We start from the raw sequence: 22,067 nt of genomic DNA on the forward strand, positions 1-22,067 counted from the left end.
TATTTTCTTTTTAAAAATGTTGCAAATATGGTTTTATTTCCTATGACTCCAAGGCCTTAAGCAACTTGTTTGTGAGGCCAAACGATTTATGAGGGACAGCATACAGACAAGTTTTCATAAGTTACAATAATTCCAAAGCTTGAAAAAAAATAAAATGTAAAAGAAAGATGTAAACAGCCTGCTCATTAGCCTGTTTCACATCTGAATGGAGACTGTCATTAAATTTTAGTCGCATAATATTTTGCAGGGCAGGTCTCTCAGTTAAAAAAACAAACACTTTCTAACCTGTCTTTTAAGCCTCTCGTGAATAAGAATCCAGGGACTAGGAAGCTTATAATTACTGCAGGCAGTGTTTGTGCTAACCAAAGTATGGCAAGGAGGCCAATTCAGTGGAGCACTGCAAATATTTGTGTGGCTCAAAGAAGCAAGGGAATGTCCCTGGTTGGGAGCAGGTCTGTAAAAGAAGGTGGACAAAAGACCATACAAAGCTTAGGGAAATAAAATGGAAGACGAGTAGGTGAAAGGGGAGACACGAAAAGTTTGAATTCCAACTTGGATTTAGATTTTATGTGAAGACAGTTCAATACACATTCAGAGATGAAACCCTTTCATATTTTTTGCAAAGGACAATAAAGTAACTTTAGACTTCAAACACCCCGAGAGATGATCCTACTCATGTCAGATTCTGGCCTCCTTCCACCACTTACCCTGTCCTATCTGATGTAGCTTCATAGTCTTCAAGCACCACAACAGATTGCTCACCACCCACATACGCTTCCATATGTGAAGGCAGAGAAGAGAAACTTTGGTGACTTTTGTAGAAATGAAGACGAGAATAAAATAATAAGGCTATGCTTACTGGGATTATGCTTACTGAGATTAATCTGTATAGCTATATAGTTTATTTTTTATTCATTTGATTTTTTTTTGAGTGTGATGCTTTTAAATAATAAAATATGCAATTCACATTATTTTGATTAGTTCAATAAAATTTGCCCTGATTTTAGAGTAAGTATCAATATGGAATCTAAAGGGCAGTATCTAGTTCTTATTTGGCTCCAGTGAGCATGTTTGTCTTCCACAATGAAATAAGGCAATGGTAATGTACTGGTCTCCTGAGTTCACTTGTTTAACTAATTTCCCCTCACCTTCCCATGCAAGGCATCAAAGAGCACAACAGGCAGCTGCCACTTTGGGGACCTTTTTAGTATTGCTGCCATTTCTCTTCAGTATGCACAGCCATCTTTCCCTCGACCTCCTGAAGGGGCACTCAATGTTATTACAGTCCTGCCACAATAGTAGTCAAAGTGTTTGCTGTGGTTCAGTGAAATTTGGGGACATTTCATCATCCATGTAAATATCAGGGAGACTGGCAAAAAAAATGCCATAGATTTCTTGGCTGTAAAAGATTAAATAAAAGTAGACTCCAGTGATACAGCTGGCTTTCCAAAATAATGTGGATTATGTTCTTTGCCAAACAGTCTGATTTCAAGGTCCATAAAGAAGTGTATCCGAATTTGCATTATAGCCCCGTGGAAACAGCTTGGGGTGCTAGAAAGAGAGTGTGTTAGGTCAGAGAATAAGTAAGCAACAATTGGCTTACCAAAATACAAGTCTTTCCCCATGGTCAGGATAATGTAGAATAAGTTTTCCTTGTGATAAAGTACTAGATGTGCTTTCACTGTTGTTTGGCATAATTGTAATTCCAAGCATGCCTCAAGTCAAAATAGAACATTGTAAGTTCTTCAAAAATTATGCAGTAACTCCTAGCAGGCAGGCTGTTGAGCATTAGAGTTCTAGAGCCAGGAAGACTTGACCTCAAGTCCCAGCCTTAACATTTACAAACTTGATGACGTCAGACAAGTTAATAGGCCTCTCTTGGTGTCAGTTTTCTCTTATATAGATGGAAATAACTGTAACTCCTGTCAACGTTGTTGTGAGGATCAAGTAATATCGTGCCTAACACAACATTTCATGGTTCTTTGACATTTAGTAATTGCTGAGATAAACAGTAGCAGGAATTAGCTAGAAAATGTCTAGTATTTAGCTGAAATCCCTAAAAGCTATAGCTAAAAATCTGCCTTAAGCCCTATTACTTTACTTCAATATTGAACAAATAATGAAGGGGCAGAAAACCATGTCAGTGATAATTATCTTAAAAAGATATTTGTTCATCTTTGAACTTGATACTTGATGATTTTCACCATAGAACAATGAATTCACTTCAACCGTCTATCCAACAAAGCTGTACCGAGAACTTCCTGTTTACAAGACAAACCAATACGATCCCTTTCCTGTGTGTTCCATGCTTAGTATCTGACATATCACATACGAAACAGAATCCACATCCAGAAAAATCTCCATGTGCACTAGACTAAAGCTATCTAAAAGCAGTCATTTCATTTTGATTCCTAGGATGTCCAGGAAATAAAATATGTGTATTTTCATGAAATGAATGACCTTGGAAATATCAAGTATTTCCAGTGATAAAATAGACATTTATATGAGTCAAATGATAAAGGTCATGTAACAGTAAATCTTACACAACATTCTCTGTTTACTATAGTTTGAAGAACTCTGCAAAAGGTAGAATCATTAATACAGTAATTTTTACACTGGGCTTTCTGGAGCACTAGAACTTCAATAGGGGGTGACTTGGGAATTGGAGTTGAGCAAGTGAGGCTCTGGGTCCCTTATCCCCACTTCATTCAAAGCAGCTCATCCTCATAACTGTTTTATATACTAGGTTCTATTTTTTTTCTTTTAAAAAAGAGTTCAGCTGCTTAAAAAAATAAAAAATAAAGTTTGAAAACCACATAAAGAAAGTTCAATTCCGTGACTTTTTTTTAACTTTTTCAAAGCCTACCTGTCACACAAAATTTACAACAGCTTAAAATTTCAGCATTGTGTCAAAGGCTGCTCTAAAGTTAACATTAAAGCCTAACCACTGTATAGCATTCATCTTGTCTCCTTGTTCTGCCCAGGAATCTTTGTATTTACATATTCTGGATGAGGGCAAGGAACTGCCCATCTTACAGAGGCATGCAATGTACTTGAAAACAAATCCACTAACCACATTAGTGTGTGTGTGTGTTTACACCACTGAAAGAAAGAGAGTGAAATGCAGATATAAAACATTATATATATTTTAAAGGTTTATTTTTTGCTTCAAATTTTTTAGCTTAATTAGATCTTCATAATGACTTTATTAAAAATACCTATAAATACCTATAAAAATCCCTAATACTGTTGTGAAGATATAAGCACAAGTTCTTCATTACGTCTCTCTAGACTTTATTCATTCATTCACTCATTATCCACATAATAACCTTTGCAGAGTTCCCATCACATTCCAGAGACTGTGGAATAAAGAAATGAATAGGCAACAGGTAGAAATAGATAGAGCACAGGTTTTGGGGTAAGACCAGTCATTGTGGGAGTCTCATTTCAGCAATTATAAATTATGTGTACTTGAATATGTGACTTATTCTCACCAAATTTGTTTCCTCATCTGAAATAGGGCTTCAGAATACTGTCCTCATAGAGTTTTGATGATTAGATGTAGAAATTTATGTTCAGTAATATATGTCCATTACTTAGCACAAAATAATAACTAGTAAGGATTCTTTGTTCTTTGAAAGGCAGTTTAAGGCCATGAAATACAAACACATCTCTGCTCCAACCCATGAAGGAATACCCAACCCAGGTGGCAGTGCATTTGTGAAACTACGTATTTGGAAAAAGGCCTTAAAGCAGCCTCCATTGCTTTCAACTTCTTAGGGAAAATTGTGCTGTCTCCAAGCACTTAGTAAATTAATAAAACTCTAACTTGGTTTAGAAACATACTTAGTATAAATTGGCCTTTATTATGGAAACAAGTGCCACGTGAACCCAGGTGTAAAGCAGAGACGGTTACAAAATGCTCTACAAACATGCTTTTTAAAAGTGATAATATGAAAGATTAATCTAAATTGATACTTTTCCCGGTACAGGAGCAATTCCCTGGGAGTGTCTTAGGAGATTTAGGCCATCATCATCAGGATAAGAGCTAACACACTGAAGCAATAATGACTAAATGGTATCCTGAGTTATTAATGCAATTTCTAAAAGGGCCTAGCTCATTATGAGGATATGGCTATCAAAAAAGGGAAATTTGGCTCCATAATACTTTGCACATATTGCATATTTTTAACGTTTGGGGCCCAAAAAGCTGTGAATGCATTTGGCTTAGTGTTTGGGCTTCTCTGGTATTTGTTTTCTATTGCTGCAACTTCTATTCTGCTAACTAGTTACCAGAAACTTAGTAGCTTAAAACAATACATATTATCTTAGAGCTCTGTAGGAAAGAAATCTAATATGGGGCATCACTGTGCTAAACTCAAGGTATTGACTGAGCTACATTTCTTTCTGGAAACTCTGGGGGAGAATGTTGTCCTCCTTTCTTGGCTCTTGCCTCCTTGCTGCACCTTCAAGACCAGCAATGTTGCCTATCTCTGGTCCTTCTTCCTCTGTCACATTTTTCTCTGACTGCATCCAGAAAAAATTTTCTACTTTTAGAGATGCATGTAATCAGATCAGGCCTACCAGTATAACCTAGGGGGGTTTGAACCATAATCACATCTGCAAAATCTCTTTTGCCATCTAAGGTAACATGTTTATGGATTCTGGGATATAGGACATGCACGTCTTTGGAGGGTCATTGTTCTGCCTACCACATATTGCACTGGGGAAATTGCGTTATTATAGAGAGTATTAAATGACATATGGCTACAGGCCTTCTGAATGTCCCATTGTGTACATCCCTTAAGGAAGATGTGAATTTTTCAGAAAGCTCTCCCACTCGGCATATCTTGTTAAATTTTCCTCCATCTGTAAATGAACCAGTTAGACTAAATGATCACTAGATACTCCTCTAGCTTCAAAGGCTGGGGTCACCTAAGTCTTTATAGACAAAACTTCATGCACTGTTCCATGACAAATTTTGATGATTCAGATTTCAAGGCAAATTAAAGCCTCACAAAAAGCAAAATAGGAAAAGAACAGAAAAAGTACTATTTAGATTACATGGATTATCCAGTCTTAGGTTCTACGTACCTGCCAGTCCCTACATGCAGTACTGTGTTCCCTTGGCACTGCCACTTTTTAAAGCAGTCATTGACACACTGGAATGAACCTAGAGGATAGCAGTCAGGATTTTATTACCATCTCTTTGATTTGAGATATAGTGGAAGGAACAACAAAAGTTAACTGAGAGAACTGAAATTGGAAAATAGAATAAAGAAGGGGATGTGGTAACTTTCTTTAAATAATTGTGCTTATTGAAGAAAAGTGAATTTTATTCTGTGATGCTCTAGAGAGCCAAGGTTGGATCCGTGGGTGGAAGGCACAAGAAGGTTCAATATAAAATGAAACTTTCAAATAGTAAGACTTGGAGCAAAATGAAAGCAGCTGTTTGTGGGATAGCCACAAATTAGACCATGTATGATTAGACCATGTGATGCTGGGCTAGAAATACTGGAGAAGCAATTCCTCCACTGGTGCGAGCTTTATATAGTAGTCTTAAAGGCACTCCCTTACCACCAAATTGCTAGAAATTTTATGAATCTGATTACTATAGAGACATTATTTCCATTTCAATAAAAAGTAGATTAAGAAGATAATTATGCAAGATGTTTGGTTGACATTATACATAAGAAAGCCATTTCTACTAAGCAAGGGTAGACAGATATGGAAATACACAAAGTTCCTGGAAGAAAGAGTTGGCATTACATCATTCTTAAGGAGGCAGACTACAGCCAAGATTTCTAAACTACATCAATGGAGTCCTAGGGTCTTTCTGAGTGCATCTGGAGCCTCTAGGTATGGCAGAATGAGAAGGAGAAAGAAAAAAGTAGGGATGAACAGATGAAGAGGCGTTAGGGCCTACCATTCCCTCCATCCTGCCTTCAACCACAGAAGCTCCACTTCAGTGCTCCTCATAAAGTTCCCTTTGAAGAAAAAAAAAGAAAGCTCAAATACTTGAAAAAAAAGGAGGGGTGGGAGGAATCTACTGGCATAGAGCAATAATGAGACACAAAAATAGAAAATTGGAAATGAAAGAAATGTAAAATCTTTTCCCATAGTTCAGAGCTTTATTTACTAGATGGGTAGTTTTTTTAACTTGTATACATTTCTACATATATCTATGTCTTGTCATGCCATCCTTGGGTACAGCTTTCTGGCATGGCATGGTGGAGATAGAAAACATGCATTTTTAACATTTAACTTGTAACCATACTGTATTTCAAGAAACTCCACAGACATGTCTTGTGGAAGCCTGAGGCTTCCTGAAACTTAGATAAAAACTTGCTGCTCCAGAAAATACTGCCTTTAGCTAAGTTCATTTTAGCAATTCCTACGCGAATGGTACTCAGTAACAACAAACTTTGGCAACTTTTTAAAATAAAAAGTTTACAAAAGAAAAATGACAAACTGGCAGGATGGGAAAATAAAACGTTAATCTTTTGAATAAATAAAGGACTCTAAGACATTGATTTTAAAAGGCTTACAACCCAATTTTTTAAAAATGGGCAAAGGCCACATATACAGGCAATTAATAAAAGGAAAACACAAATCACATTTAAATATGTGAAGATGCCAAATCTTACCTCCCTTAAGCCTATCGAATTGGCAAAATCCAAAAATGTGATAACAGTATCGGTGAATTTGTAGGAATAGACATTCTCATACATTCTTATATGCTCTTTTACTGAAGACTCTTTGATAATATCTATCAAAATTACAAATAAATATTCTTTGATGAAGTAATCTTACAGAATGTATCCTACAGATACACATATATATACAAAAAGACTTATGTATAAGGTTACTCACTGCACTTATTTATAATAACACAAGACTGTAAACAAACTAAATAGACTTGCTAAATACATATAATGTATATAATCCATTATATGTATTATAAATCCATATAATGAATAATATATGTACTATAAATCCATATAATGAAATGATATGTAGCTTAAAAATCAATGCAACAGCATTTCACCCACTGATATAAGATCTCCAGAAAATCTTTCAGATTAAAAAAAGAGATGCAAATAATTATGCAGAACATTCAACTTTTTATGTAAAATATATGAAATGATATGTATTCATGTTTGCTTTTATATGCATCAAGAAAATTTGAAAGTATACATACAAATGAATAAAAATGAGTATTCATGATTGAGTAGATCGTGGCAGGGATGGAGAAACAGTTATTTTATTGTATCACGCTTTAAACCACATGAATCCATTACCTTTTCAAAAATAAAATTTTAAAAATAATTAAATTGACAACTTCTGACAAGCTGAGGAGATTAAGTAACTATTTACTTTTTAAAAGTAGCCTATTCTTTAAAACAAAAAAGGTTCAGACCAATGAGAATAAGATTGTATTAAAAATAATGAAAACATAAATTCATGTTGGTGAATGAGAAGTATATCATCCTCCCTAATTAATATGGATTAAGTGAGTAATTTTTAAATTCAATTCTGAATTTTCAGATAAGCATAAAAAAGGAAAAATATCAAGTTATATAATTCTTATGATCTGATAAAACACAGCCTACCATATTTTTCATACTGAATTAAAATTTCCATAACCTACATTTTCTAGAGATGGAAACAAAAACACAACTTTTATAAAATTTTAAGAAAGTTTTTCTTTATCTTTGAAATATGCAGTAATTTCAACAGTCTACAGATTGTGCAGAAGCACGAGTCATATAAAATAAATATTAGCTATTTGTACTTCTTAAAATGGGCCATTTTAAGTAGTAAACATAGCTAATATTTAATTAATTCTCACCATAAGCTAGGCAGTGTTAAGTGTGTTTCCTAAATGTGTGCGTTACCTGCACAGCAACCATAAGAGCCAGTCATTTAATATCCCCTTATACAAATGAGGAAACTGAGGCTTAACAGGTAACTTGATCAAACGTACACACCTTATAAGTGAATAAGATGAAGGCAAGCCCACAGGCAGCCTCCAGAGGCAAGGCTATCCTAGCCACCACACAATGCTGACGCTACTCACCCAGCAATAAAAAAGTGGGCAGTATATTTATTGCATAACCTAAGAATGTCTGGATTAGAAGAAACAGAGGTTAAGGTGAGAAACTTTCTCATAAACCAGTATAAGCTTGGAATCTGAATTTTAACAGATTCTCTGTGTATTCTGAAATAGCTGGTGTAAAGTCCAATGTTGAGAATGGTTGCCTTAGACTTCCTTCTATGAACATATCACTCAACTGGAGTTCTGAAAGGAGCCAAATAGCAGTCACTTCAAGGACACATTGTCACAAGAGCCTGGTGTGCTGCTGCTATTTTCTGTTGTTGAGGAAAGAAAGATCCATATGCTTTGGCTACCACACTCTCAGTTGGCAAGGTCAACATTCTATTTTTAAAAGTTTTGAAGGCTGACTTCATTCAGCTGGAGGGTCATCTCAACAACTGTTTTCCTCTGTTGACCTTGCACTGTGATAGATTTGTGCAGCATAGTGAAGACACAATCTTTGTCCTTGAGAAGGTAGAGCATTGTCAACATGGGCAGATGAGATTTACATACTTTGAAACAATTGAAGAACAACAAAAGACTGCAAAACGAAGGGCCAGATTGTGTGGTATGGCTCAGTCAATTATGAGAACTCAGGGAAGGAATATGATGAAGCCTAGCAAGAGAAGGCTTTGCAAAGCTCAGTTAGCCCTGAATGTTAACAGAGGCAGAAGAAGATAACATTGAGGAAATAAAATAACTTCAGAAAAGGTTGAGAGACAAAAATGGTATTTTCAGAAAATTCAAGGAGTCAACAGAGTGTTCATATTAGTTTATTCATGCATTATTTTATTTTTGTTTTGGTAGTCTACTACTCGCATATACTCTTCTAAGAATCCAGAATACAAAGAGGAGTAAGACAGGATCCTTATTGTCTGAGATGAAGAGTTTACTTTTAGCTGGGATAGGATTTGTATATGTTGAAAATGGAGATGATGTTTATGGTAGAGGAATAATGGGAGCAAAGGCAGTAAAGCTCACAGAGCAGACAAGGAACGCTGATTGTGGATTAAAATGCAAAAGGGGTCTGATAAAAGAAACTGCAGAAATGAGACTACATAGGTGTTTTGTTTCATGTTGTGAGGAGTCACAAACACCATAATTCAACATTATTATGAATATTAAGAAATATAATGAGGGCAAAGGAGAAATAGGGAATGTCAGTTGAAGTAATTTGGAAATAATCCTTGGAGTGTGGAAATAACTAAAGGAACAATATAAAAGCAACATTCTTAAAGATTAAACTGGAGAATGTAAGTACAAGGAACAAAATGCAGGTTAGAGTGTAGCCTGGGAAGATGTCTAGGAGGCATCACAAAAAGCCAGGACTAATGTGGCAAGGAGACTAAAGTTAAAAGAATTGAGAAGAGATCCTTTGGGATGAATAATCTATGAGATTTGTGAGTGATTTGATAAACATTAAGAATTGAATTGACTCAAGTTCATTCCCAGGTACTCAAGTCTAGTTTTTATTCAACTTTCTGTGTCGGACAAAAATAAGGAAGTCTTTCGGGAAGTAAAATTGTGAGTTCAATCTTATACATCAAGGGCACATGCACATGGGGTGAGATTCCATCTTCAGTGCTAATATTTGTCTATATCTGAATTAATTACCTATGAAAGCTACATCTCACACTTGCACTTGGTTTTCCATTTTCTAAATCTCATGGTTCACCAGACTACAATTTAATCTTTAAAGATAAAGTAAAATTGAAAGTGAAATTCTTTGTTATTTTGTTAATGTTCTAAACTACAGTGAGTCAAATCCAGGAGGGAGGTTTAAGTGGGTTGAATGAAAGAATCTCCAAAAGTGATCACAGCTAGAAGCATTTCTCAGGAAAGAGTAAAGACCTCATGGATGGTCCGACCATCTGTGCAAGGTCTGAAATAAGAAGCACATGTTAACTATTTAAAGTGCCTGGGGATGTGATTCTTAATAACAAGACCAGGTGACTGCTAACAAGCCCAGGTGAGAAAAGTAAACAAGCTATGAATCAAACCCAGTCTACCTACTGAATTACGAACTTGCTTCCGAAGAACCAGACAGAGAGTCCTAAACCAGTCAAAAGCAAAGCAGGAATTTTAGACACTTTGAGACTACCTCACAATATAAATACTGGTATCACAGTGAATTCCATTTTCCAAAGACTAGAGAAAGCACTATGGGCCAGAAAGTGCTGTTCCCTTCTCTTTCCAAGCCAGGACCCACAGGAGCCACTAGAAGTGAACGTAGAAAGTGAAACAAGTGGAAGAATAGCATTAATTTTCTGAGTTAATGAAGAACATTCAAAATTCCCATGGGTCCCGGCGATCATTCTGGTTCTAACACTGAGACAAGACAAAAGAACTTAAAGCTTAAGTCGGTGTAGTTTGGTCAGACAAAAGCTTCAGTGCAGATACAAGCTTGGCTTCCTGTGCCCAGGCCACTGCCAGCTAGTCTGGGGTAAACTTTAAAACTTAAAAGAGCTGTTATCTGAAAATGTGTCTGTTTCTTTATGTTTGTCCTTTCACTTGGGGCTTTGTTTTGTTTTCCTTTTACTTTTCTAATAAACTTCCCCTTGAAAATGTTCCACCTTGTGATTAGAAAGCTGGAGGGCACAGGCAGGGTGGTGGCAGCTGCCATCTCAGCTGGATAACATTCCCTCCCCTTCTTTTTCCCTAGCAGCTGATGAGGCTGAGGCTGAAACAGACAAGAGGTGAAACCCCTGGAGGAGAGACAGACAGCTGTGATCACTGGTTTCTTTCTGCCTGAGGTGTTCTCTCACTGTAAGGCAACAGTACCTATTTAATGTTAGGTATAGTACATATAATATTTTGTGTTAAAGACTAAGAAACTGTGCAGTATCCACTGATAATTTCACTACTGATGAATTGAATACTTCACAGTTTCTTAGTTTTAACACAAAACAACTATTGCTTTTGAACTTGTATTCAAATAATCTGCACCAAAAATAGTGATATTACATATAAACTACATATAAACGATATTGCTAGAATAATGTGTTCTAACATAACATTTTGCCTCAAGCAAATTGCATTCCAGCATATTTATTTCCAATTTCAAGTCACGCTGGGAAGGAATATACATCCCTGGGCACTCTATAACCCCAAGTACAATGCATACAGAGAAAACCCTGAAAGTAGTACTCAGTTTCTTCCATTTGTCTGTTGTGCAGTGTTATGTGCCTTTATGAAAATCAGAAGTAGCTAGATTTCAGTGTTAGCACAGAGATTATAGGTAAAGTTATTTCTGCATGTTGGTTGGATGGGGTTTTAGTTGAGCCAACTTTCCCCTGATCTCAATGCAAGTGTTGCCTGAGAGAAGGTGCTAGAATTAAGCCTCATAGTTTACAAACACTTGGACTGTTTTTTTAAAATCAAATATATTCACGTTCTATTTCATACTGCTGTGACTCTTCCATGCACTAAACTATTATTGACTTTGGAGGTAATGCGGGACATGGAAAAGATGGGAAAAATCCGAAGCAAATTGAAGATCTAGCCAATATCATTATGCGTGAAAGAGCAAATGCTAATGCCTTTTTTTAAGAGCAGAGTCTAATGCATGTCTTGACTATTTGCTCCACTGAGAAATTGAATATTGAGAAATCAATCTTGTAGCTTTACATGAGCTGAGGTTTATGGAATGGGACTGAGCCAAGCTGATATTGCCTGATTTATTTTGCATATAACCTTTTTAATCCTACAAATATGAAATGCAACATTGAAAGTATTCACTGTTCAATAAAGACTTCTATTTCTTAGAGAAATAGTCAATAAACATCATATCCTTTCTGAGCCAAGATATTATCATTAAAGCCTCTTGAGACTCAGGCTGCCCACACAACCTTTTGGCATAGCTTCTTAAAATAATCACAAAATGCCTAATAATAAAAATTAGACTATATATCAATACAATCAAGAAAAATGCCATGTCATTTTATAGGTCATTCCCTTGCTGGAGGAGGGGACATTAGCATGATTTTTTGGATGGTATAAATGGTAAAGGGGTTCAAGGGAGAATATAAGAACACGTCATCTGAAAATGAAATCAGCATCTTCTCTGGCGCTCAGCAAGAGAAATGGGGTTTTGTGATACCATATATATCCTTCTCAAGAGGGAACATTACAAAAACACCAAAGGGCTTGACAGTTATGAGGGATAGCTCCGCTGTTCAGAAAACTGTATAGAGCCCTCCATAAAAGGTGTAACTAACTCATAAACGTGACCCTTCTCTGGGAGCTTCATGTCTATAGGAAAGCCGGACAAACTCAAGTGACACCACATACCACATAGAGTGTTTCCTTGGATTTCAGGATATGTGGCTATAATTACAGCTAAGCCCAAGCAGATACCAACATATGCAGTGTAATTGCAACAATTACTGAAGAAACTATCATTAACCGAAAGTTTTTGTGAAGGCTATGTGTTCTAGATAGAGTTTTGAATGAAAAGAACCATAGTTCACAATGAAGAGAACATGTCAGACTAGAGGAATTAAACATGTGCAACGTCAAAGTCAAGGATGATAAATTCAGAGTTGGAGGACAGCTAATAGATGGGAGATGAAAACTAAAAGAGGTAAGAAGGAGAAATTAGTAGAGGGCCTGCCTGGAAGCTTAATTAGACTAATAAATCACTAAGAATACTCTAAATATTTGTTAATTATCAAATACACATTATATTCTATCATATTAATAAAAATAGTTCTCATTTATTGGATCCATGTCATTTCTCATGCAATGTGTAAATTGTTTTGCACATATTATCTCTTTTGACCATTTCAACACTGAAATAATATTATTTTTATTTACAGAATAGCAAACTGTATTCAGGGAAATTAAATAACTTCCCAAGGCATTTTGGTTTGATTAAAATAAACAATGAAGAAATGTAAAAGCTATTACTAGAGAGTGACAACAATCCAAAGACTCTAGAGGAAGATGCCCTGTTGTTACATTTGGGCTAGATCAGAGGAGAGCAAGAGGCTTGAGAAAAGAATCTTCTAGTAGTTCAAACATGAAGTGAATGTTGTGCACTGTACCTGGAAAGGCATGATCTGAGAAATGGCAGGGCGAAAACAGCAAGGGCATTGAACCACTAGTCTAAGCAACAGTTAAAGCTTATAAATTGGTCCATAACTCACCATACAGAATGTTTGCTCTAAAAATCTTATAGCATAATGGTTCAAGGCACAGGTTCAGAACTAAGCTTTCCTAGGCTTGAGTTTTGTCTCTTCCCAATGCATACTTTGACATTTTTGTCAAGTTATTGGGTTTCTCTAATTCTTAGTTTTCTCCTCATAAAATATTTATTATCACTAATAGCCCTATCTCATGGTACTGTGGTAAAAATTAAATTAGATCTTTCATGTAAAATGCAGAACACAGGGCTGATTCAGATGAAATGTATTGATAAATGTCAGATAATATTGATATACTATAACTTCAAATCCTCCTCTCCTTTCTATATATTAGTGCCTAGAAAAACACACTGTCTATTCTTCCCTCCCTCTCTAAATTCAGTGTCTTTCACAAGTTTTTGTATATGTAGCTACTCTGGTGTGCAAACACAAAAAAAAAGAAAAAAAATTTTGTAAATCACGAGAAGAAAAAACTTACACCATGATCATGTGTGAGTACATGTGCACACACATACACATGCAGGCACATACACATTTCATGAAAATATACTTAATGCCATTAAGAATTGGTATTCTATTCGAATCTATGCTCTTTTATTTCTTTCTTTTCAAAAATAATGGTTGTGACTCACCAAAGTGACTTTATGACTCACCCATGGGTGTCAATCACAGTTTGAAAAATACTTCTAAATCTCTCCTTGCGTTAAGAAAGATTATTAGAGAGTTGTGAATCTACATCTCGTTGTCCAGCCCCTCATAGACTTTTTTTAAAATTTTACTTAGGTATTATGCTATTTTACTACTTTCAGGGGCATTATAAAAATCAGTCTCATGACAAGAAATAACTAGTGTTGTTGAAGATATGGGAAAAGGGAACCCTTGTACACTTTGGTGACAACGTAAATTGGTATAGCCATTATGGAAAACAATATGAAGTTCCTCAAAAAACTTAAACATAGAGCTACCAGATGATCCACGAGTTTCACTTCTGGGTATAGGTCTAAAGGAATTAAGTTACTATTTTGAAGAGGTATCTGCACATGTCCATGTTCATTATAAGATTGTTCACAATAGACAAGATATAGGAACGATCTTAGTGTCCATCAGTGAATGAATTTTTAAATGTAGTATAATTACACAGTAAAATATTATTCAAACAGGTTCATCCATGCTGCCATTTGCAACAACATGGATGAACCTGGAAAGAATTATGCTAAGTAAAATAACTCAAAAAGAGAAAGAAAAACTATGACATCACTTATATGTGGAATCTTAAAAAAAAAAAAAAAACAGTCAAACTCACAGAAACAGAGTAAAATGATGGTTACCAATGGTGCATGGGGTAGATGAGGAGATGTTAGTCAAAGAGTCCAAACTTTCAGTTTCTGAGGATCTAATGTTTAATATGGTGGCTACAGTTAACACTACAGTTAACCATCAAACAACAGAAAATTGAACTGTGTGGGTTTATTTATGCATGGATTTTTTTTTTTTTTTTTTTTTTTTTTTTTTTTTGCGACGGAGTCTCCCTCTGTCGCCCAGGCTGGAGTGCAGTGGCGCGATCTCAGCTCACTGCAACCTCCACCTCCTGGGCTCAAGCTATTCTCCTGCCTCATCCTCCTGAGTAGCTGGGACGGGACTACAGGCGCCCGCCATCATGCCCGGCTAGTTTTTTGTATTTTTAGTAGAGATGGGGTTTCATCATGTTGGACAGGCTGGTCTAATTTTTAACACTCATAATTTAGCCTCGTGAAACACGAGGCCTCAGAAATTGGATAAAGACTCATAACTGTTCCTCCCCATGGAAATCTTTAATAAAAGGCGAAAGATTTATATGATCTGAAGAGAAACAAGAGTTATGCATGGATTTTTAAAAATAAATATACCAAATTTTTTTGGAGATTTACAACAGTTTGAAGAAACTTGCAGGGTAACCATGACCCCTGAGACAATAAGACTAACCCCTGCTCTTCTTCCTCCTCCTCAGCCTGCTCAATGTGAAGACAATGAGGATGAAGATCCTCATGATGATCAACTTCCACTTAGTGAATAATAAATATATATATATTATCTTTCTTATGGTTTTCTTAATAACATTTCCTTTTCTCTACTTACTTTATGTAAGAATATGGTAAAATATTCTAATAACCAAAATACATATAACAATACATATAAGAAAAGAATACATATCAGAAAAATTATGTGTGAACTGACTGTTCACATTATCTGTAAATCTTCTGGTCAACAGTAGCCTATTAGTAGTTAAGCTGTGGGGGAGTCAAATGTTATATACAGATTTTGATTTGTGAGTTCCCCTAACCCCTAAGTTGCTCTGGAGTCCACTGTACTGTGTTGTATACTGGTATATCTCACAGATATGCGGATTTGTATTCAGATTACAACAATAAAGAGTATATCATTTAAAGCAAGTCACATGAATTTTTTGGTTTTGCAGTGCATATAGAAGTTATGTTTACACTATATTGCAGTTCATTAAGTGTGCAATATAATTATGTGTGAAATGAAAATGTATGTATATATCTTAATTAAAAATACTTTGTTGCTAAAAATGCTAATAATCATCTGAGCCTTCAGTGAGTCATAATCTTTGCTGGTGGAGGGTCTTGCCTCAATGTTTGATGGCTGCTGACTGATCAGAGAGGTGGTAGCTGAAGATTGAGGTGGCTGTGGCAATTTCTTAAAGTAAATAACAATGAAGGTTGCCATATCAATTGACTTTTCCTTTCACAAAATATTTCTCTGAAGCACTCATGCTGTTTGGGAGCATTTTGTCCACAGTAGAACTTCTTTCAACATTGAAGTCAATTCTCTCAAAGCCTGCCACTGCTTTATCAACTAAGTTTATGTAATATCCTAAATCCTTTGTAGTCATTTCAACAATGTTCACATCATCTTCATCCAGGAGTAAATTCCGTCTCAGAAAGTAAAAACCACTTTCTCTGCTGACCCCCATGAAGCAACTCCTCATTTGCTAAAGTTTTACCATAAGGTGATTATCATTAATTCAGTCACATCATCAGATTCCACTTCTAATGCCAGTTCTCTTGCTCTTTACACCACATCTGCAGAGACTTCCTCCACTGAAGTCTTGAGCCCCTCAAAGTCATCCATAAAAATTAAAATCAACTTCTTTCGAACTTATGTTGATATTTTGACCCCCTTCAATGAGTCATGAATGTTATGATATCTAGAATGGTGAATCCTTTTCAGATCCATCAGATGAATCATTATCTATGACAGTTATAGCCTTACCAACTTTATTACCTAAATAATAAGGCTTGCAAGTCAAAATTACTCCTTGATGCTCAGACTGCAGAATAGATGTTGCATTAGCAAGGATAAAAACAACATTAATCTCCTTGTACATCTCTCTCAGAGCTCTTGGATGACTAGGTGAATTCTTGATGAGCAATAATATTTAAAAAGAAATATTTTTGTCTGAGCAGTAGATCTAAACAGTGGGCTTAAGCTATTCAGTAAACCATGCTGCAAATAGATGTGCTGTCATCCAGGCCTTGTTGTTCTATTTATAAAGCACAGACAGAGTATATTTGGCATAATTCTTAAGGGGCCTAGGATTTTCAGAATGGTAAACAAGTATTGGGTTCCACTGAATGTCACTAGCTGCATTAGCCCTTAACAAGAGAGTCAGCCTGTTCTTTGAAGCTTTGAAACCAGGCATTGACTTCTCCTCTATAGCTATAGAAGTCTTAGATGGCATCTTCTTCCAATATAAGGCCATGTCGTCTTCGTTGAAAATCTGTTATTTAGTGTAGCCACCTTCATCAATTATCTTAGCTGGATCTTCTGGATAACTTGCAGCAGCTTCTACATCAGAACTTGTTCCTTCCCTTGTATTTTTCTTAAACCTCATAAACTAACCTTTGCTAGCTTCAAACTTTCCTTCTGTAACTTCCTCACCTCTCTCAGCCTTCACAGAATTGAAGAGAGTTAGGGAATTGCTCTGGATTAGGCTATGGCTTAAAGAAGTGCTGTGGCTGGTCTGGGTTTCTATGAGGACCTCTAATATTCTCATATCTGTCAGAAGGCTGTTCTGCGTTCTTATAATTTGTGTGTTCAGTGGAGTAGCACTTTTAATTTCCCTCAAGAACTTTTCCTTTGTATTTACAACTTGGCTATTCTGTATAAGAGGTCTAGCTTTCCATCTGCCTTGGCTTTCAACATACCTTCTTTACTAAGCTTAGTCCTTTCTTGATTTTGATTTAAGAAAATTTGAGACATGTGAGTTTTTGTTTCACTTGAACACTCAGAGGCCATTGTAGGGTTGTTATTGACCTAATTTCAATATTACTGTGTCTCAGGAAATGGAGAGGTCTGAGAAGGAGCAAGATGGGGAAAGGCCACGTGGTGGAGCAGTCAAAACACACACAACATTTATCAATTAAGTTCACCATCGTATATGGCTAGGGTTCATGGCAACCCAAAACAATTTTGATAGTAACATCAAAAAACACAAAGATCAAAGATCACTGATCACAGATCACCCTAACAAATATAATGATAATAAAAAAATTTGAAATATTGTAAGAATTGCCAAAATGTGACACACAGACATGAAGCAAGCGCATGCTATTGGAAAAAGGGTGCGAATAAAGTTGCTCAATGCAATGGTTGTCACAAACCATTTTGTAATAGAAGTGCAATATCTGCAGAGCAAAATAAAGTGACATGCAATAAAATGAGGTATGCCAGTATAAGAAAAAACTTTCAAAACAAGACATACAACTTCCAAGCTGTAAACAATTTTCAATGCATTGTACTGCCCTGAAATTAGAAACATCATACAGTTAAAAATAAGCCATAGACTTTGAGAACATTTTTCCAATTATGCATAACTACAGAAGATCAATTGCCAGACTACATAAATAAATCATACAGATCACTAAGAAAGAGGTAAAGAAATCCAGTTAAAAAAATGAGTAAATGTTATGATTAGGGGCTTTTGGAAAGAGGACACTCAATTTTTGTTGTTGTTATTGGTGGTGGTGGTGGTAGAGACAAGGTCTCACTATGTTGTCCAGGCTAGTCTCGAACTCATGAGCTCAAGCAATTCTCCCATCTCAGCCTCCCAAAATGCTGGGATTACAGGTGTGAGCCACCGCACCAGGACTAGAATGTTTTACTAAACATAAAAAGATGCCCAAATGTAATTGTAATTGGAGAAACACAAAGTAAAATATTGAGATAGTTACACATAGACTAGAAAATAATTTATAAGTCTAACAATATCAACTGTTGATGACAATGTAAAGAAGCAAATACAACGTATTGCAGAGAGTTTTTGTTTTAACCACATGTGATAACAATTTGACAATCTGAAAAGATGTTAAACTAGCATGTATCTACATCTTATAGATTGGAGAAATGTGCTTCCAGATATAGCTGTATAGGTAGAGTAACACTCTCAAGTGTGCACACAGAAACATATAGATCATGTTCCATTTGACATTGCTTATTTTAGCAGAAAATTTTGACTGACCTAAATGTCCATCAGAGAGGGAGTGGATAAATCAGTTGTGGCATATGCATACAGTGGAATCCTGTGCAATGGTTAAGTGAAGTACTGCAAAATGTATCAACATAGAAAAAAATAAAAACAAGTTGCTGAATGATTTGAAGGGGGTTTTATCAGTTTTCAAGGACTGCCATAACAAAGTACAATGGATTGAATGGTTTAAACAACAGAAATTTATTTTCTCATAGTTCCGTGTGCTAGAAGTACAAAGTCAATGTGTGATAGGGTTTGACTCTGTGTTTCCACCCAAATCTCATCTTGTAGCTCCCATGATTTCCACATGTTGTGGGAGGGACCCCGTGAGAGATGATTGAATCATGGGGGTGGGTCTTTCCCGTGCTGTTCTCATGATAGTGAATTAGTCTCTTGAGATTGATGGCTTTAAAAACAGGAGTTTCCGTGCACAAGCTCTTTTTTTTTCTTTTTGTCTGCTGCCATCCACGTAACATGTGACTTGTTCCTCCTTGTCTTCCACCATGATTGTGAGGCCTCCCCAGCCATGAGGAACTGTAAGCCCAATAAACCTCTTTCGTTTGTATATTGCCCAGTCTTGGGTAACTCTTTATCAGCAGAGTTGTGGGAGGGAGCTGGTGGGAGATGATTGAATCATGTGGGGGTCTTTCCTGTGCTGATAGTGAATGGTTCTCACAAGATCTTATGGTTTTATAAATGGGAGTTTCCTTGCACAAGCTCTTTTTTTTTTGGCCCACTGTCATCCAGGTAATATGTGACTTGCTTCTCCTTGCCTTCTGCCATGATTGTGAGGCCTCCCAGCCACGTGGAATTGTAAGTCCATAAACCTCTTTCTTTTGTAAATTGCTCAGTGTTGGGTATGTCTTTATCAGCAGCATGAAAACTGACTAATACAATGTGTTGCAGGTTTGGTTTTTTTCAAGGCCTTTCTCCTTGGCTGGCAGACAGCCCTGCCTCCTTGATGTATCCGCACATGGTCTTTCCACTGTATGTGTACATCTTTGGTGTCTCTTTCTGTGTCCAAATTTCCTTTCCTTTCCTTTGATTTTTTAGAGGCAAAGTCTCACTCTGTCACCTAGGCTGGAGTGCACTGGCAGGATCATAGCTCACTGTAACCTAGAACTCCTAGGCTCAAGCAATCCTCTTGCCTCAGCCTCCTGAGTAGCTGGGACTACAGGTGCGTGCCACCATCCCTGGCTAATTTTTTAAATTTTTTGTAGAGACGGGGTCTCTCTGTGTTGCCCATGCTAGTCTTGAACTTGTGGTCTCAAGCAGTTCTCTTGCCTCAGCCTTCCAAAGTGATGAGATGACAGGCGGGAGCCACTGCACTCAAATTTCCTTTGCTTATAAGGACACCAGTCAGGTTAGATTAGGGCCTCACCTAACAGCCTCATTTTAATTTAATCACCTTTTTAAAGACCCTATCTGGAAGTACAGTCACATTCTGAGATTTGAGAGATTACCACTACAGCATATACAATTCTGGGGGTGAGGAGACACAATTCAGATAACATTTATAAATTATTTTTTGGGTTTTTTTGAGATGGAGTCTTGCTCTGTCGCCCAGGCTGAAGTGCGGTGGTATGATCTCAGCTCACTGCAACCTCTGCCTCCTGGGTTCAAGCGATTCTCCTAACTCAGTCTCCTAAGTAGCTGGTATTACAGGTGTGTGCCACCACATCCAGTCAACTTTTTGTATTTTTAGTAGAGATGGGGTTTCACAGTGTTAGCCAGGATGGTCTCTATCTCCTGACCTCATGATCCGCCCGCCTCGGCCTCCCAAAGTATTGGCATTGCAGGCTTCAGCTACTGCGCCCAGCCACATTTATAAAATTTTAAAAAACAAGGAACTCAAGTACGGATTATTTACCGGTAAAAGCACTTTAACAGTAGTAAAAGTTTAGGATGGCAATTATGTCTCAGGGTGGAGGGACAGAAATGTCCTTGAAATCTTTTATTTCTTCAAAGTACAAGATCTGAAGCTAATGTGACAAAATATTAAGATAAGTAAAACCAAACAAAAACTACAGATGCATTTGTAATATCCTTCCCTGCATTTTGGTATCTTTAAGATATTTTTCATTAGGAAACTGACAGTGACCAGTGAGATCCTCATATTAAAACAGTAAAGCTGTGATTGAGGACAGAAAGGAAAATGTTTAGACTCCTCACTGGCTTTCTAGATTCATTTCCTCAGTCCCCAAGTATAACCCCAGACATAAATAAAGCAAATTTACTCCAAGGTTTAAAAGGAAGTATTATATTATCTCAGGAATTAGTTACAGCACTCCTCAATTTTTCTCAGATCCTAAAGCCCCATTTTTCACTTTTTATGAGAAATAAAAACATGTTCATCCATTTTTAAAAGCAGGTTTACAAATGCAAATACTTAAGAGGATTTAAATTTTTATGTGATGGTGTATTGGTCTAAGTTTAAATGTTGATATCAATGTTTTTGTGTTTTGATTAGGTATGGGAGAACTTTGAAAAGTAGGAAGGCACATTGTATTTATAGAAAAACAAGGTTGAAAGTCTTAGATTTGAAAGGGTGGCAAAAAGGGAGGCTGGAGATATCAAAGAAAAGTGGTCAACTTCACAACTATTACCAGTTGCTCTATTTATATGAACTTGAACCTGGGAAAATACAAACTGTGTATAAATGCTTTTGGTGTCCAGCATGATTACATGAGCAGGTATCATCCTGGGAACCTGACTCAGGGCCAGTCCAAACCTTTGACAAACCATGCCCTCTGGCACACTATCACCAAGAGCAGGCTTCAAGGTCATCCTGTGCCAGCACTATCCTCCAGGGAACTCCGCAGGTCAGCACAGTTAATTACACTAACAGCCAAGGAAATTATATTGGCCAACCACAGCCTAGGAAGATGAATATCTCTCTTCCTTAGTCACAGGGGGACGTTAATGGCATTTTTATTAACTTGTGACCTGTTGACTGCTATTAGAATATAGATTGTATGCATAAACCAGGTCGGGTATTGCAGATATGATTATGGAGCAATTACTGTGGCAGCCACTGGGTTTCTAATCATTGCTGGCAAAGTGAAATTGTAAAACTCAAAACTGCTTTTTGGAATCCTACAAGAAATGCTTGAGATCAAAGTTTACATTGTATCTTTGTGTCTTCTTGAAATTGCAATTTGTGATTTCTATGATTAGACTGGCAAACAAGGGCAGATTTTTAAAAGAAAACATCAAAGGACAGATGATGATTAGGGTTATCTTAGATTTTGGCAACTCAAGGTTGAAAACTTTCCTTGTTGAAATTGTTTTGATT

At 36.5% G+C, this 22,067-nt stretch overlaps 1 non-coding gene across 1 annotated transcript; it reads right to left on the minus strand.

Annotated features, from left to right (window-relative positions):
- Positions 1-14,986: 14,986 nt before the first annotated feature.
- On the minus strand, positions 14,987-15,101 carry LOC112208706 (U5 spliceosomal RNA). The gene has a single exon (XR_002943284.1). It is a non-coding gene; the product is annotated as a U5 spliceosomal RNA (small nuclear RNA).
- Positions 15,102-22,067: the final 6,966 nt, after the last annotated feature.

Source organism: Pan troglodytes, chromosome 2 (assembly GCF_028858775.2).
Source record: "Pan troglodytes isolate AG18354 chromosome 2, NHGRI_mPanTro3-v2.0_pri, whole genome shotgun sequence".
Lineage (NCBI taxonomy): Eukaryota > Metazoa > Chordata > Mammalia > Primates > Hominidae > Pan > Pan troglodytes.